A 16,079-nucleotide genomic window follows, 5' to 3' on the forward strand; every position below is an offset into this window, starting at 1 on the left:
AGCAGGTTGGAAATAAAACATGCAGATATACGAATGGGCTTTAGGAGAGTTCTGTGAGGAAGACGAGCTCAAATTTCACCTGCGCATTCAGCCACTGATGATTAAAACCCCGCTGTGTGCGCTGCGGGTAATTCATCAGGACAGAAGATCTGTGTTTTGCCCTAATAAAAATGTCCCTTTTATCTTAATTAGAGTCGCCCCTGAAACCAAGGGTAAAGGGGTCATTTTTTTAATGTCTGTGTTGTGTTTGTTTAAATAAAGTTGCATGGTAAGAAGGATCAGGCTGATTATTACCAGCACGCCAGTCAGATCAGCTGCCAGCACGCCAGTCAGATCAGCTGCCAGCACGCCAGTCAGATCAGCTGCCAGCACGCCAGTCAGATCAGCTGCCAGCATGCCAGTCAGATCAGCTGCCAGCACGCCAGTCAGATCAGCTGCCAGCACGCCAGTCAGATCAGCTGCCAGCACGCCAATCAGATCAGCTGCCAGCACGCCAGTCAGATCAGCTGCCAGCATGCCAGTCAGATCAGCTGCCAGCACGCCAGTCAGATCAGCTGCCAGCACGCCAGTCAGATCAGCTGCCAGCACGCCAGTCAGATCAGCTGCCAGCACGCCAGTCAGATCAGCTGCCAGCATGCCAGTCAGATCAGCTGCCAGCACGCCAGTCAGATCAGCTGCCAGCACGCCAGTCAGATCAGAGGCCAGCGTGCCAGTCAGATCAGCTACCAGCATGCCAGTCAGATCAGCTGCCAGCACGCCAGTCAGATCAGCTGCCAGCATGCTGGCATCTACATTTCTCCCCCTGCCCTGGTGCGATGATAACAAGCAGCCGTGTTTGGCCATGTAGCTGCCACATTGCCAACCACATATCACATACGTGGTTGCCACTGAAAGGGTTAAAGGTTACTGCCTCCCCCCCTTTTTCTTTCTACAACCCCCATGACTCTCAACTGGATCCCATGTACACTTTCTTGCTTTTATGACGCTGGCTGAGGCTCTGCCCAGGTTTGGCGACGGCAGACCGAGCCACGCTGTCCAGGTTGGCGACGGCAGATGAAGACATACGACAGATGCCGAAGTTATCCAGGGCTCCCTGTAGCTCGTGATGAGGGGCACATCAAAGACCCCCCGTTGGCCTTAAGTTGTACAATTGTGTTTTTCTTATGTTTTCAAAAGCTTCTGTTGTAGCTTTACTGTAAGTGATTCATCAGCTGCTGAGAAAATGTGGCTCCTGGAAGACAAATGAGTTCCTTGTAAGGCTCTTTCCAAGCGATTTTAGACCTTCTTTAACCCATTGGGAGCAGCTTTTTTGCTCCAGCTTCCAGAGAGTTAACAGGGGTTGGTCTGTATGGGAAAAGGGGGGGGGGATCCCAATTCTAATATATATATATATAATAAAATTCTTAAAATGCATAAAGGGTCAATATGTTTAGGAATTGCTGTGCCATGTGATGACAACTCCGCTCGGAAGAGCTTGCAATCTAAAGAGATTAGGGGGGGTAGGCCTTGAAGCTCACATTTGTTATGCTAAACAAAATAAAGGAAATAATGCCAAAAAAAACCCCCATGTAATATATTCTTGACATAAATGTTTTATTTTGTAAATCTGGGGAAAATATTCTCACGCATCATATATTTAGTATATTCTTTGATATTAAGGTCATTTATATCGTGGAGTTCAGAAAAACAGAATGAAGAAAAATCTTGGGTGGAAAAAACATCAAATCTGCTTTCAGTGTCTCGCCAGTTCTGATACTTTGGAATCTGCCAATAGGAAAGATATTTTTTTTTTCTTGCACAATAAGTTGTGAGTACACTGGATGGGCTTCCGGCAGAGGTCTACGTGTCAACCTATCAAACTTTGGTCAAAACTTGAGGGGTCGCTCAAAGGATCTCACCAACATGCGCGTGATCCCTACTGTCCCCAAAGCCAGGATACTGAGGCAGCTCAGCGGACAGATATACCCAGGCACGCTTACTGTGGATACATGGAACCGCCTCCCAGCAGAAGTGGTAGAGGGTAATACAGTGAGGGTATTAAACATGCGCGGGACAGACATACGGCTCCTGAATCTAAGACGAGACCAACGACTGATTAAGGTTTGAGTCTTTACAGCAGGAGAAAGGGGCGACTAGACGGGGGCCGGATGGGGGCCGATCTGCCAGCAAATTCCATGTTTCTATGTCCCTGACAGCACCACTATAGAAGAATACATATTAAAGAGCATATAATGGCTGGAGCGTCCCTTTAATGAAACAAGAATAGGGATTATTATGAGGACCATTAAAATATTACCAAAACCCAGTTTTTCAACCAGAATCTCGCTTCGGAGGGTTAAGTCATTTACGTTCCAAGCTATTTGTAACTTCTCTTTCAGTTACCGCTTTATTTCAATGTTGGGTTTTTATGATCTGCATTTTGTTTTCCATTTTAATAAAATTTCAGTCTAGACGGGGCTTCTTTGAAATTTGGCAAAAAAGGTAAAGTGCGGTTTATACAAAACAACGTAATGCGGTGCGACCGGCCAGAATTGGCCATCGCTGCCCCGATGTGACTCAGCGTAGAACTTAATTGGAGAATTACGGAAACAAAACTTCACTTCTGTTTTGCAAAGTCGCCTGAAGGTATTCATTGGAAAAGTGGGTCAAAAATGGCAGAAAGCATTGGAGACGTACGGAAAACTAAATACCCCTCCCCCCCCCCCGTGTCTGCTTGGGTAACCTAAAAAGTGAAAAGGACCTTTGGGGATATGGTGGGGTGGAACGCACACGTAATTATTTTCATCGGAATGTTAATAATTCATCAAGTAAAAATGAATTTGCCAAGATCATTTTAAAACTGGGATTATTTGACTTTTTATTTTAAAAAGGGGAGTCCAGTGGAAAAAACAAACAAAAAACTTTTCTTCTTGAGTATAAAATACTGTCTGTCAGGCTCCCGGCGCCTCTGTTACTCCAGGCAGGGGGTCCTTACCTCCCAGAGCCGTATCCCCGTCGGGATACGTGGGGCGTGGAGTCTCTCGGAGAAGAGACTCGCTTCACCTGGATGAAACCCAAAGAGCTCCCAGGTATGTATATGATGTCATGTCCTGGCGCCAAGCATGCGCCGTGCGGAGGTAGGTCACTACGGTGTACTTCATAGTCTATTGGGGCCGGTTACAAGGGAGATCTCTGATCTCTCCGACTGACCCAAGGATGAGTGACACGGCAGCCTGATCGCCCAATAGGACCTCGGCGAGAATGCGCCATTGGGGTAGCCAACATACAGGGCCATTTGTAAAGAAACAGTCCTGGCTCCTTGTTCATTCCTCCCAATCGTCTGGCTTTATGTGAGAAAGCCATGATTTGAAGGTCTCTTCAGCTATAACCCCCAGCAAAGGTGTCTTGATTTGGGCATCTGAAACAAAAAGGAACATAAAGGAGAGAAATGACGTAACGGGACGGAATAATCATCCAGATCCCGAGCACGGGAAGTTAAGATGACTGCTCCCCGGGAGAGTTATATACACTGATCAGCCATAACATTATGACCACTGACAGGTGAAGAGAATAACACTGATCAGGGTCATGGGGGGCCGAGGCTCATTGATGCATGTGGGGGGGGGGCAAAGGCAGGGCCCGTGGGGTGAAATCCAACAGACGAGCTGCTGGAGCTCAAATTGCTGAAAGAGTTACTGCCGGTTCTGATAGAAAAGAGTCAGAACACGCAGAGCATCGCAGTTTGTAGCGTTTGGGGGCCACGGAGCCGGGCACCAGTCAGGGGGCCCACGCTGACCCCCTGTCTGGTGCCAAAAGCACCTACAATGGGCACATAAGCAGAAGAACTGGACCGGGGAGCGATGGAAGGCGGCCGGTCTGATGAATCCCGTTTTACGTGGATGGCTGGGACTCTTATTTCAAAGTGAAGTCAAACTGCCCCCATCGCAGCTCCTAGACAAGACACAGCAGGAGAAAAGAAAGTTGCTGGAAATGTTGGTGTTTTTTGGGGGAAACCCCTCGCTTGAGTTAATGTGGCCGGTTTGTATGTGTGTCAGAATTCTGGCGTTAGAGCATCCAGTAACCGTGGAAACACTATTGTTCGGTGTCGTGCTATTTCCTGACAAAGACAAACGAGGAACATGTTATTCACAAACGTCTTTTTCTTCAAATTAACTCATCGCACAAATCTAAACACTTTCACGTCTGAACCGAAACGGAACATCCGATCCTGCTTTATTTCCCTTCGCTGCGTTACTCTGCAGGTGTTCAGAGGCACAGAGGTCTCAAATTCTTTAACAGAAGGTCGCCAAGTAACATTTTGCAAAACCATGATTTCATGGCACGGCTTTCTCCTCAGGGATTGGTTTCAAGCATCCAAAACTGGCGCAAAAACCAGACCATGGAGGAGTGGCGCCCTGCCGCTCTGGAGCTGCAGCTTCCATCCAATTACATACCCCACCTCAAGCATTTCAGCTGCCCAAGCCAGGATGTTAAGGAGTGGGGAAAGGTAGGGAGGGCTGTAACCAGGTCAGGTGAGGCTGGGGCAGGTCAACCCACTTACCCACCATATTGAGCGCAGATCTCCACTGGTTTTACAGCTGCCTGGGGAGATCAACCAGCCCGTGATCCCCAATGTCTGCAAAAACGGGACAGTAGGGCAGTCGTCTGCGAATACAGGGAAAGTTGGAAAGTATGTACCAAGTATGTACCTATCTATAAGAAACTATAGAATCAGACAAACGCAAATGAGGGAGCCCAGGTAACAGTGGATAAGGAATCTAAAATTATTAAAGGGCTTTGGAAAACGTGCACATTTTGGAGCTGGATTGTTTCTAGACATATTCTTTTTTGCTCACCGTAAGCATACCCAGGGAGTTCTGGCTCCAACTACTCGAAGCCCTCGGCGGATGCGAATAGGAGGTCCGGCTGACGATGCGGGGCACAAGATAATGGGAAGTGGGGAGTGCAACTGTTTCCACGTAGTGCCCGGGACAAGCAGAGAGAAATCAGGGGAGGCCTTTTGGCCGTGGTTGCTTCAAAACCTCGAGGTTCGTCTAGAGCCCCCTAACCATGGTCCAGGCCAAGCCACCAGTCACCTTCAGGTTGATGGCGAGGTTCACGCATCACCTTTTGTTTTTTGACACAGCTGATAAGTGCGCTGATCACCTCGTGGCCCCCTTGTAGCACTTATTTGGTTTACATTTCACCAGCCCAAGCAGTTTAGGCTAGGTGTGCTGCGCACAGGAATTTGTCACTTTTTGGGAGAGCGGCCTCGAAGAAAAGAAGAAGGGGACCTGGTGTCCACTGTGGCCCTCTTGCATGTTTTGGCACCTTGGTTACTTCATTTCTTCACAGCGGAGCACCTGAACCCCGGAGCTTCAAAAAAACACTTCAGGCTCTGCACCTTTTTTGATCATCTCATTAGAGGCCTCCAGGCTTTGAAGACACCGCTTGCTTGCACGATACTATGTGTCCAATTGCGCTTTGCGTGTTTGTGCCTGCGCGGGGTGACAGAACACATTTGGCATTTGCTCATAGCAACCCAAAGTTTTAACATGTTCCCTGTCATGTGCGGAATCCTCATACATTATATGATATTTGCAGAGGTGCCACTCGCTGATAACTAAACACGAAAATCAAACAGGAGGAACAAGGCAAACATTTACCCTGAATATTTATAGTAAGCAACGAAGACGTCGATACCTGGGCCATGGACGGCTTACTGTACAGCCACGCCGTAGGGCAAAAGACACTACATAGGTTATACAAAGTGTAACATCTTTCCCAAGTGGTCTTATTTAGTTTCCTCCTCCAATGCCCCTCTTTTCTAGGAGGTCGGAATGTTTGCTGGGTATGAGGGGATCGCAGGGTTCTACAGCCCTAAAAGCCCCGATAATGCGTATAGAAACAGCAGGGAACGGCTTTTTAAATTTAAAGGGGTGAATAAAATCCGTCATTCATCTTCTAAGTGCCTCCAAGAATGTCAATTTTGGGAAGAAACGTCTTTTTGTTGCAATAAAAACTTGTGCCCTTCCTATATCACATTGAAACCTAGAACTTACTGGCCCACTTGGCCCATCTAGTCATTCTGGTTTAATTTAATCAGCCCTGACATACATCGCCTTTATGCTGACAGCTGGGTCTGTCCAGATTCTAACACAATTTACGCTCAACTGCTTTACTTTTACAAAAAATAAATATTTTTATGCCGCGATGTTTGCTCCCCAACGATTGATCACACGTCATTGGGAAGAATTTAATTCTTAACAGGTAAATGGATCTTGAGGGGAACCATGCAGAAAACCGATAATTATCTTAACAATTATCTAACAACTATCTAATAACATTTATCTCCTATTCCACAGTCTCTTAACGAAGAGCTGGTGGCCGTTGTGTGCCGGTGAGCACCCTGTACAGGGCTCTGAAGGGCCGGTTTCTTGCCTGGAATTAGGTGGCGGTTTGGGGATCTGGTGCTTCGGTGGACGTGCAGCCGGCTGCGGCTGAGCTGTAGGTCCCGCGGGCCGCGTTGCTTTCTGGCGCAGTGGACGGAACAGCGATGAAAGCTTGAGGGCCGGTGGGGTGGGTTTTGGAATGCTGATGAAACTTGAGGGGCTGCTTTCTGCCCAGGAGACAGGGTTCCGATGTTTTGGAGGATCCACTCGAGGAAGTACTGAGTGTTGGCTTAAACTCCTGGCCTCTTTGATTTGGCGCAACCCTGACTCCAATCATATAATACGTGGAGCTGTCCGGGTCCATGCACATGAGCGGCCCTCCGCTGTCACCCTACAGGGGCGAAAGAAAAGAGGCAGGTTAATAATAGCGCTTTGACTTGGTTTATAACAAACTGCTACCGATCTGCTGCGCTCCTGTCTGCAAAAGCTCTGCCTTTTATTGAATAAAGTGGAATTTCTCAGGAGAGCTGTGGTCTCAGCTCCCTGTATTCACTATGCATTACACGGGATCCTTCCCGGCCCTGCATAATGTATTATTCAACCGGTAAGGGAAGTCAAGAAATCTCACTGATGTTATATGCTTTTACAGGACCAAGGTATTTTTGAAGCTGGAGATCATTGGGCTTTGCCCTTAATAGAGTTAAAACTGCAAACTCTTTATTTTCACATACAGAGGCAGGTTTAACAAACTGTGCTTAAATATATAGATTTGCTTCCTTATGGCAGCTGTCAATTCCCCTTACTTCGTATCCGGCACACAGATTGTACGCATAGATTCTGCGTTGTACCAGAGCGAGCTGTTACACTTGGCCAGATCGATCTGATTTTCCGTGGCCTCCTGAAGGATATCTGCCGTTTGGATAGCTGTCAAGACATGAAAGATTAAACTAATTAATATCACTGAATCAAAGGGTCACCCAGGTTAGATCATGGAGTCCATGTATGAGTGTGGCATATATGGTGTGTGTGTGTGGCTACACAACCATTTCCAATGTGTCTGGGCTTCACCAAACCACTGGCAGAGACATACCAAGCAAATGGAGAAGGTTTGGGACACTAATGGATCTTCCCAGGAGCGGCCATCCTGACACATATATCAAAGAGCAAGGCATATGGTCATCCAGGAAGATGAAGAACAAGAAATCGAATGCTGTAGAAGGGCCTAGTCAAAATCCAGACCTAATTCCTGTCAGGATTTGCCTAAAACCAAGGTGCAAACACCACTGGAGTTATTCACCCTGACAAAATACCAAAGCCCTGAGGTAGAATGACCAAGGACTTAAGATGACCCCAATAGCGTGGAAGCTCATGTAGAGAATAATATGGTAGAAACTGGATGGTAAAGTAGCAAAGCAGCTGCCGGAAGGCTAGATATCTGTAGGTAGGAGTTCCTCAGGTTGATACACCGAACAGGTAGTCCCAGGATACCAAGCAACAGGGCCAGAGTATGTGCCGGCCTAGAGCTTAGATACGTTGGGGGCGCTTCTCACCATAATAAAGTTGGCAACAAATATATAAACATAACATAAATGAGATGTTTTGGTTATATGAATTGGCCAAAGCATAATTAAGCTCACCCGCTACGTCAAGGCACACTCTCAATAGGGTGAGAACCTACTCTCACCTCCTACATAGTGGGCACACAAAGCAGTTTATACGGCTACCAAAACCTTATTAATGTGTTGGGGGAGGTGCAATTAACATTCAGCGTGACAGAGTAGTGATCCTCTGCCCTGAACAAGATCTTAAGGAAAAGGAATGATAACATTGATAATACGAGCTGCATTATTGGATAACACTAGGTTACAAAATATACCCACCCATGAGGAATATCAATATTGGAGTGTCAATCATCACAGGACTCCGGCATTTTACTTCCTCTAGAAACTCCATTAAGGATTCAAATCAACCCCCAGGACGCTCAATATCTGCTAATCCATCACAATATGTAGATATTTGTTTATGGGCTATAGTAGGTTCGACTAAAGCATACTTAAAGGATATCTTAGATCTAAAATAGAAATATATTTACATTTTATTATGGTATATTAGGTGCCATGCGGCAGTGCAATATTTTTTAAATAAAGATAGCATGTTCCCACAAGCATTTTATGTTATACAGTATAGCTCAGATTCTAATAAATAATCATTTTAAATTTAAAGACACTTTTCATCTGCAATGTAAAGGGACAGTGATGGGTATATATATATATATATATATATATATATATATATATATATACCGTGTTTTGCTCCCAGCTATGCAAACCTCTTTATGGCCCATTGGGAGGATTTTTTACATTTTTTTCTTCCTATAACTGGTAGCAAAACTTAATAACTTATAGATATTTTATAGATAATAGTTTTTTTTGTTTGGGGCAGACTTGAATGTAATCTTCTCGAATTCTTTGCATATCTAAATGGAAATTATTGGGAAATTGAATTGACTTCCCAATATTGTTCTAGTGAAATTAATTTCCTAGATTTAAATATATATATTAATATAGAACAGTCCGCCATTAAGACGAGGCCCCATTTCAAACAAGTAGATGTCAATAGCTGAGTACTATTCAGTGGTGGTACGTTGGAAATCCTTTAATACATTAAAATTACAAAAAACGTTCTAACAAAATCAGCGATGAACGCCAAAAACGTCATTTACTTGCTAAATTGTAAATGCGGACTACAGTAAATTGGTCAAGGGTTTAGACCCTAGCACATGCGTAATACATGGACATGTTAGGATTACTAGGAAAGGCCATGGAAAACACAGTGTATCAGCACATTTTAGGGGTCATCATAATTGTAATCCCAATTATTATGTAATAATTGTATTATTGTCCAACAATAAAAGGTTTTGCTGGTAGCGTAAATGAATTATTGAAGTAACATAAGGAAAATTGGAACACATTTAAAGGATTGGGTCGGTAATTTATTTTTACATTGAAAAATAACCCAAAATTGAATAAATAAATTATTAGATAAAACATGGGATGAAAACTGCAGCTTCACCAATCTACCCCAGTAAATCTTCTGCAGTATTGGCAGTTGCAGTATGGTACATGAGCCTCAATCTCAGCTTTAACACTGACTGACTGTCTCTGATTCTGACTAACTGAATGACTGACTCTCAACCCTAATCCCACGAATCCAAGACTGCTGCTACCGACAAATTAAAAATGGCGGCAGCACACTTTTATAGCAAAGCTTGTCACTTCCCCTTCTAAATGCTGATTGGCCAGAGTGAAAAATAGTAAGGGAAAAAACTCCATAGGTTATTGGACCTGTCAATCACAGCCATGACCATGGGACCATCCCTCTTTCGCATGTGAGTCAAATTAGATAATTTGTATTGAATCCACATATTGAGTAAATATGAAAAACACTGTGGTGGGTTGAAGCAAAGAAATAATACCTGTTTTAGATAACACAACAACTAATTTAAAATAATTATAAACATTAATAATTTAAGTCTAGAAAGGAAAAAAAATTGGGCTCGTCCGGGATTTGAACCCGGGACCTCTCGCACCCTAAGCGAGAATCATACCCCTAGACCAACGAGCCAGCGATGAACTCTTGCGGAAAAAAACCCCTTCATGATTTTAGCACTGCATGTTTCACGTTCATAAACAAAATGCCATTGTTTTTAGGGAGACTGCGTGTTATTTGGAGACTTTCTATTAAAAAAAAAAGTTGCAATAGCTGATTCCTGAATACGTCTCGGAAGGCGGGGCTTAACAGTTGTGTGGACTGGAAAACAGAGAGACACTGTCCAGAGGCAGAGAGAGAGAGACAGAGCGTCGCTAGTTGACGTCACGGGGCGGGGCTTAGGTCCAGCGCACCGTTACCTAGTGAGGCAGGTTGTGCATTGATTGAAATATTCTGTGGAAAAGAGTAAAATGCAGGAAAACATTAATGTCTTTTTTTTTTATTTGCAACAATTAAAAGTCATGTAAAAGGCTGTAATGACCTACTTCCTGTATGCTACACATGGTTGGTGCAGGCAAACTACCCCAAGGAGGGGCAGAAGTAACAGAATGAACATTGAAGGGGTAGAAAACAGCTGAATGATTTGAATTGCAGCTCTCATCAATCTCAGCCATCCTGTGGTTGGGAGAGAAACTCAGTCTGCCCAGCTCAGCTCTTAAAAAAAAGTTGCCTGACTGCAGCTTCAGCTATAAGTATAAAACCCAGGAAATTGCCCAAATTTCACAAAATTGCTCCAGTTTACAGAAAAACGATGGTTTCTTGAGCTTCATGTCCTAGAGGTTAGTAAGAAACTAAAATCTCTCCCCGAGATCAGCTGAATATAGATGCAGTCTGTAAACATGAATTAAAGAGGAATACCGTGGAAATTAATATTTATTATTCATTATTATACAGTAATATACCCCCCCAGCGCTGTATACAATAATAACCCCCCCGCTGTATACAATAATAACCCCCCCGCTCTGTATACAGTAATATAACCCCCCACGCTATATACAATAAAAAAAACCTGCGCTGTATACAATAATAACCCCCAGCGCTGTATACAGTAATATAACCCCCCAGCGCTGTATACAGTAATATAACCCCCAGCGCTGTATACAGTAATATAACCCCCCAGCGCTGTATACAGTAATATAACCCTCAGCGCTGTATACAGTAATATAACCCCCAGCGCTGTATACAGTAATATAACCCCCCAGCGCTGTATACAGTAATATAACCCCCAGCGCTGTATACAGTAATATAACCCCCAGCGCTGTATACAGTAATATAACCCTCAGCGCTGTATACAGTAATATAACCCCCAGCGCTGTATACAGTAATATAACCCCCCAGCGCTGTATACAGTAATATAACCCCCAGCGCTGTATACAGTAATATAACCCTCAGCGCTGTATACGGTAATATAACCCCCAGCGCTGTATACAGTAATATAACCCCCAGCGCTGTATACAGTAATATAACCCCCCAGCGCTGTATACAGTAATATAACCCCCAGCGCTGTATACAGTAATATAACCCCCAGCACTGTATACAATAATATAACCCCCAGCGCTGTATACAGTAATATAACCCCCCAGCGCTGTATACAGTAATATAACCCCCAGCGCTGTATACAGTAATATAACCCCCAGCGCTGTATACAGTAATATAACCCCCAGCGCTGTATACAGTAATATAACCCCCAGCGCTGTATACAGTAATATAACCCTCAGCGCTGTATACAGTAATATAACCCCCAGCGCTGTATACAGTAATATAACCCCCAGCGCTGTATACAGTAATATAACCCTCAGCGCTGTATACAGTAATATAACCCCCAGCGCTGTATACAGTAATATAACCCCCCAGCACTGTATACAATAATATAACCCCCAGCGCTGTATACAGTAATGTCGGTCGGTGACAAAAACCTGGTTTTATCTTGTTTTGCCCCAATAAACTCTTTTATCTGCAGTCCTGGAGCCGCCGTTGCTGTCAGTCATGTGATATTTTGGGTGACTTTCCCGGCTCAAACACCACACTGAGCTGATGCTTTATGGCGATGCTAATGAAGTCCGTTCCTCTATAGACTTTCATTAGTCAGAGAGTCCGGCTGGGTGATTAAGACTGAGCCGTTCTATTGTTCCCCACAGGCAGTATGATAAGGAGTCGGGGGGTTTAGTAGATCAGGGATCAGAGAACAGAGCGATTTTTCTGAGAAATGATTTTTAATATGTGGTAATAAAAAATAGTGAGAGTTCTCCGGCACGACGAGCCAATACTGCCAGCTTCAATGTCCAAGTTACTGCTGAGTTAAGCGGACAGAATAATAATTCTTAGGTGAATGTTAAAAAATCCGTTTTTTTCTCAAGGATAATGCTACATTTGTTAAATGTCTATCATTTTTGGTAATAAGTTATGTAAAAACTGTCAAAAAGCTGGTCAAACATAAATCAAATTTGTTTATTTGTGAATGCGTTAGCGGTTAATGGCGCAGTTTGTAATCTGGACACCATGATGCTGCAGTTTCATTGGGTTTTCGGCAGGACGGCTTGTAAAAAGTGTCATTTATAGGTTTTCAGCCTGAAACGGTATGAAGTTTGATGGCCGCTGTGAGCGTCTGATAAAATAGTCAATTTTAACCAGTAATAAAATTGGAAATTTACTACGTCTGGAATCACTCGTTGATCCGGAAAATTAAACATATTTTTTCTATATGTTAACATTCACAGATGTATCTATAGGTGATTTCCATACTTTGTATATTTAGAATTCCACAAAAATAAATGTTTTTATTCAGTAAACCAAGTAATGCAAAAGGAAAAAAATATACTCATAAAAAAAAATATTTGTAAACATTATTTAAAAATTGATTTAAATTTCGTGTTTCTTTTTAAAAAAGACAAGTTGATTGGCCAGACAGCGAGATGCATGATGGGACTTAAAAAAATAAATAAAAATAAATAAATAATAATAATATAAAAATAAATAATAATAATATAAATATATAGCAAAATAAAAATAAAATATATATACACAGATTTACATTAAAATAAAAATGTATATATATATATAATTTTTTTTTTTTTAATATTTACATATGGTAAATCTGTGTATATATATATATATATTTATTTTTTCTTATTATTGTTATTTTAAATATTAAAATAATAAGAAAAAAGAAATATATATATATATACAGATTTACCATATGTAAATTTAAAAAAATGATGAACATTAAAGAAAATCTGTCATTTTTGGGGCGGTTTAATAGATCGGTCACTTGTCCCAGATATTACTTTTTATAGTTTGCTATGCTAAAAAAACCTAAAGAAGATTTGAAACAAAATATATATGTATTAGAAACCCACCCTTTGTGTGTTCGATGGGAGCGGCCATCTTTACTTCATCTGTGTGATTATTACTCGCCGTTACGTTATCTTTCAGCTATCATTAAGTTGCTGATTGTTGTTGATTGGTTCAGGCAGCCTTTGTAGGGAGGAGGGAGTGAACTTCAGGACAGGAAATTGATCAGATAATGCTGGCTCTGCCACAGGCTGCCACCGGTTAAAGAATTCCCTTTCAAACCAAAATTTAGGTTTAACGAATTAATTTTCTTACAACACAAACTGTAACAATGATTGTTTCCTTTTAAGGTTTCTCTTTTTTTTACGACACAGATTTAATGATGGATACTTGAAATGACCTAAATTAAATAAAAATAATATCTGCCAGGTTGGGATTGAAATCCTGGTCATCGATACAGTAATGACAGAAATGTAGATTTTAAAATCGTAAAAAATCTTAAAACATTTCATTTTAATTATTTTTAATTTAATAAGATTATTCTGACTTCAAGAGCCGTGGGTGGGGGTGTCAAATGGGGACTTCTGATTGGCTTCCTGAACAATCGTTCCTTGACACATCTGGCATTTGTTTAATGTTAATAACATTTACAAAGTGACGCTAAAGAATACAAAGTAACACCGATGTTTCCATCATGGTCTTAATGACGGCGGATTAAGTAATGATTTATTTATTGGAGTGTCCCCCGAACCATTTATCAAAGTGTCCCCCCCCCCTAACCAACGTTGATGCAATGATGGAGTGTCTCTCCGCTTAGACAAATAAAGATGTCCAGCTCCGTAAAGTTTCGCAGATGTGAGTTTGGGCTAAATGTAAAAAAAAAAAAATCTATAAAATTGTTACCTGTGCTTATTATTCCCAGTGCGATAAATCCAAAGGGTTAATGATTGGTGTCGGATATAAAGAGGCGGCTGGGATTTTTTTATGTTTTAAATATTGGTTGAAAATCGCTGCCTCGTAAAAGTATCTCTTTAGATTCATAGTCACGTCCGTTCTGTAATTAAATAGATTAAAAGTAATATATAAAAAAATCGAATTTTATTTTTCAGGATAATATTTCCTGTTTCTATTGTGGAGGAGGCGACGTTTTGGAACACGTGAAGCCCCTCATTCTAATTGTCAGGGTCGCTTTGAGAGACGCTTTGAAATCTTAAAAGAAACCTAGAACCCGCCGGCAGATCGGCCCCATCCGGCCCCCGTCTAGTCTGCCCGTTCCTCCTGCTGTAAAGACTCAAACCTTAATCAGTTGTTGGTCTCGTCTTGGATTTAGGAGCCGTATGTCTATCCCGCGCATGTTTAATCCCCTCACTGTATTACCGTCTACCACTTCTGCTGGGAGGCTGTTCCACTGATCTACCACACTCTCAGTAAACTTATACATCCTTACACTAAATAAAAACTGTAAATAGCACTGGCACTCAGTTCATCTATCCTGGAGGAGGGTGCCCTGTCTGATGACGGCCCTCTCTCTCTCTCTCTCTATATATATATCGCCCCCTGGATACTATAGGCGGGGTCGGCCAGTATGTGCTCTAGCTGGGCTGAGATCCAACGCTGGTGTCGCGGGTTGAGTTTCTCTGTCACTGTTTCCTCTGTATAGACATCTACAGGACTTTTGGTATTTGTTGGCTGAGTTGGGTCCGGGGTCTCAGCCGCGGCCTCCTCTGCTGGATAAAGCAGTACTGCTGACTACTCCCCGCAGCTTCTACTTTGACATCAAGTGAGCCCAACGCGCTCTGTGGTTTCGCATACAAAGCCGTGAGGAGGGAAGGTTCTTGTTATAACATTACAGGGGCAGGCGGCACGCCGGTCCTGGCCGAGGTCAGGGCAGGAGGAAGGGCTGAGGGTCGAACGCTGTCTGGCGTACTCAGGAGTGCTTCTTAAAAGGGAATCGGATCCTGCGCATGCGCCGATGTCATCAGGCTTTCCAAAAACATGTAACGGGGCGCTTCCAGAGGTGTATAAAATGAACGGAATAAATCAAACTTCAAGAAACCTACGAAGAGGTAGAAAAACGAGTTTGATTTACGAGGTGTCCGCGTTGGATAGCTCTGCTCTGCTTCAGCTCACGAGTACCGGGTTTATAGAGCTCTGAGGGTGGTACGTAAGTGGAACAGCCCCCCAGCAGAGGTGGTAGAGACTAATACAGTGAGGGTATTAGACATCTACGGGATAGACATACGGCTCCTGAATCTAAGACGAGACCAACGACTGATTAAGGTTTGCGTCTTTACAGCAGGAGAAACGGCCGATATTTTTTCCCCCCTCTTTAATATGTTCTAGAAGTCGGACGCCGGGAGAAGGTGGTCCTGTCACCAGAGATTAACTATGAGGAACTTTAGATTTTTTTTCTATAATGATGCGCTAATTTTTATTTGAAGTTTCCGTTTAGCGGCTATAACTCTGGATTAAGGAAACCATTTATTTTAACGTATAGTTCGGGGGGGGGGTGGAAACATTTAATTACTTAAACGGATTCAACAAGGGACGTTTATTTCAAAGGAGGAGGAAAGCTACAAGAGACCGGAATCTAAAACTAGAGGGACTGAGATGGAATGGAAGGAAGTTTTACTTTACAGAGAGGGAGGTAGGTAGGTGGAGCAGCCTCCCAGCAGAAGTGGTAATACAGTGAGGGTATTAAACATGCATGTTATTTGTGAGATGATGGGGGGGGGGGTAGTAGAACATCTCCAGAATGCCATTCATGATGCTGACAGCTATGGTCTGAATCATAAATATATTAGCGATTCTCTGATATGCCGGTTTGGTTTCAGAATTCGGCTTTTTGGACAACGTTAGGATTTGATG

The 16,079-nt window shown here is 42.9% G+C and overlaps 1 non-coding gene across 1 annotated transcript; it reads right to left on the reverse strand.

Annotated features, from left to right (window-relative positions):
* Positions 1 to 9,923: 9,923 nt before the first annotated feature.
* On the reverse strand, positions 9,924 to 9,995 carry TRNAP-AGG (transfer RNA proline (anticodon AGG)). Its single transcript has one exon. It is a non-coding gene; the product is annotated as a tRNA-Pro (tRNA).
* Positions 9,996 to 16,079: the final 6,084 nt, after the last annotated feature.

Source organism: Sceloporus occidentalis, unplaced genomic scaffold, assembly GCF_023333645.1.
Source record: "Sceloporus occidentalis isolate IW3139 unplaced genomic scaffold, rSceOcc1.0.p SCAF_160, whole genome shotgun sequence".
NCBI lineage: Eukaryota > Metazoa > Chordata > Lepidosauria > Squamata > Phrynosomatidae > Sceloporus > Sceloporus occidentalis.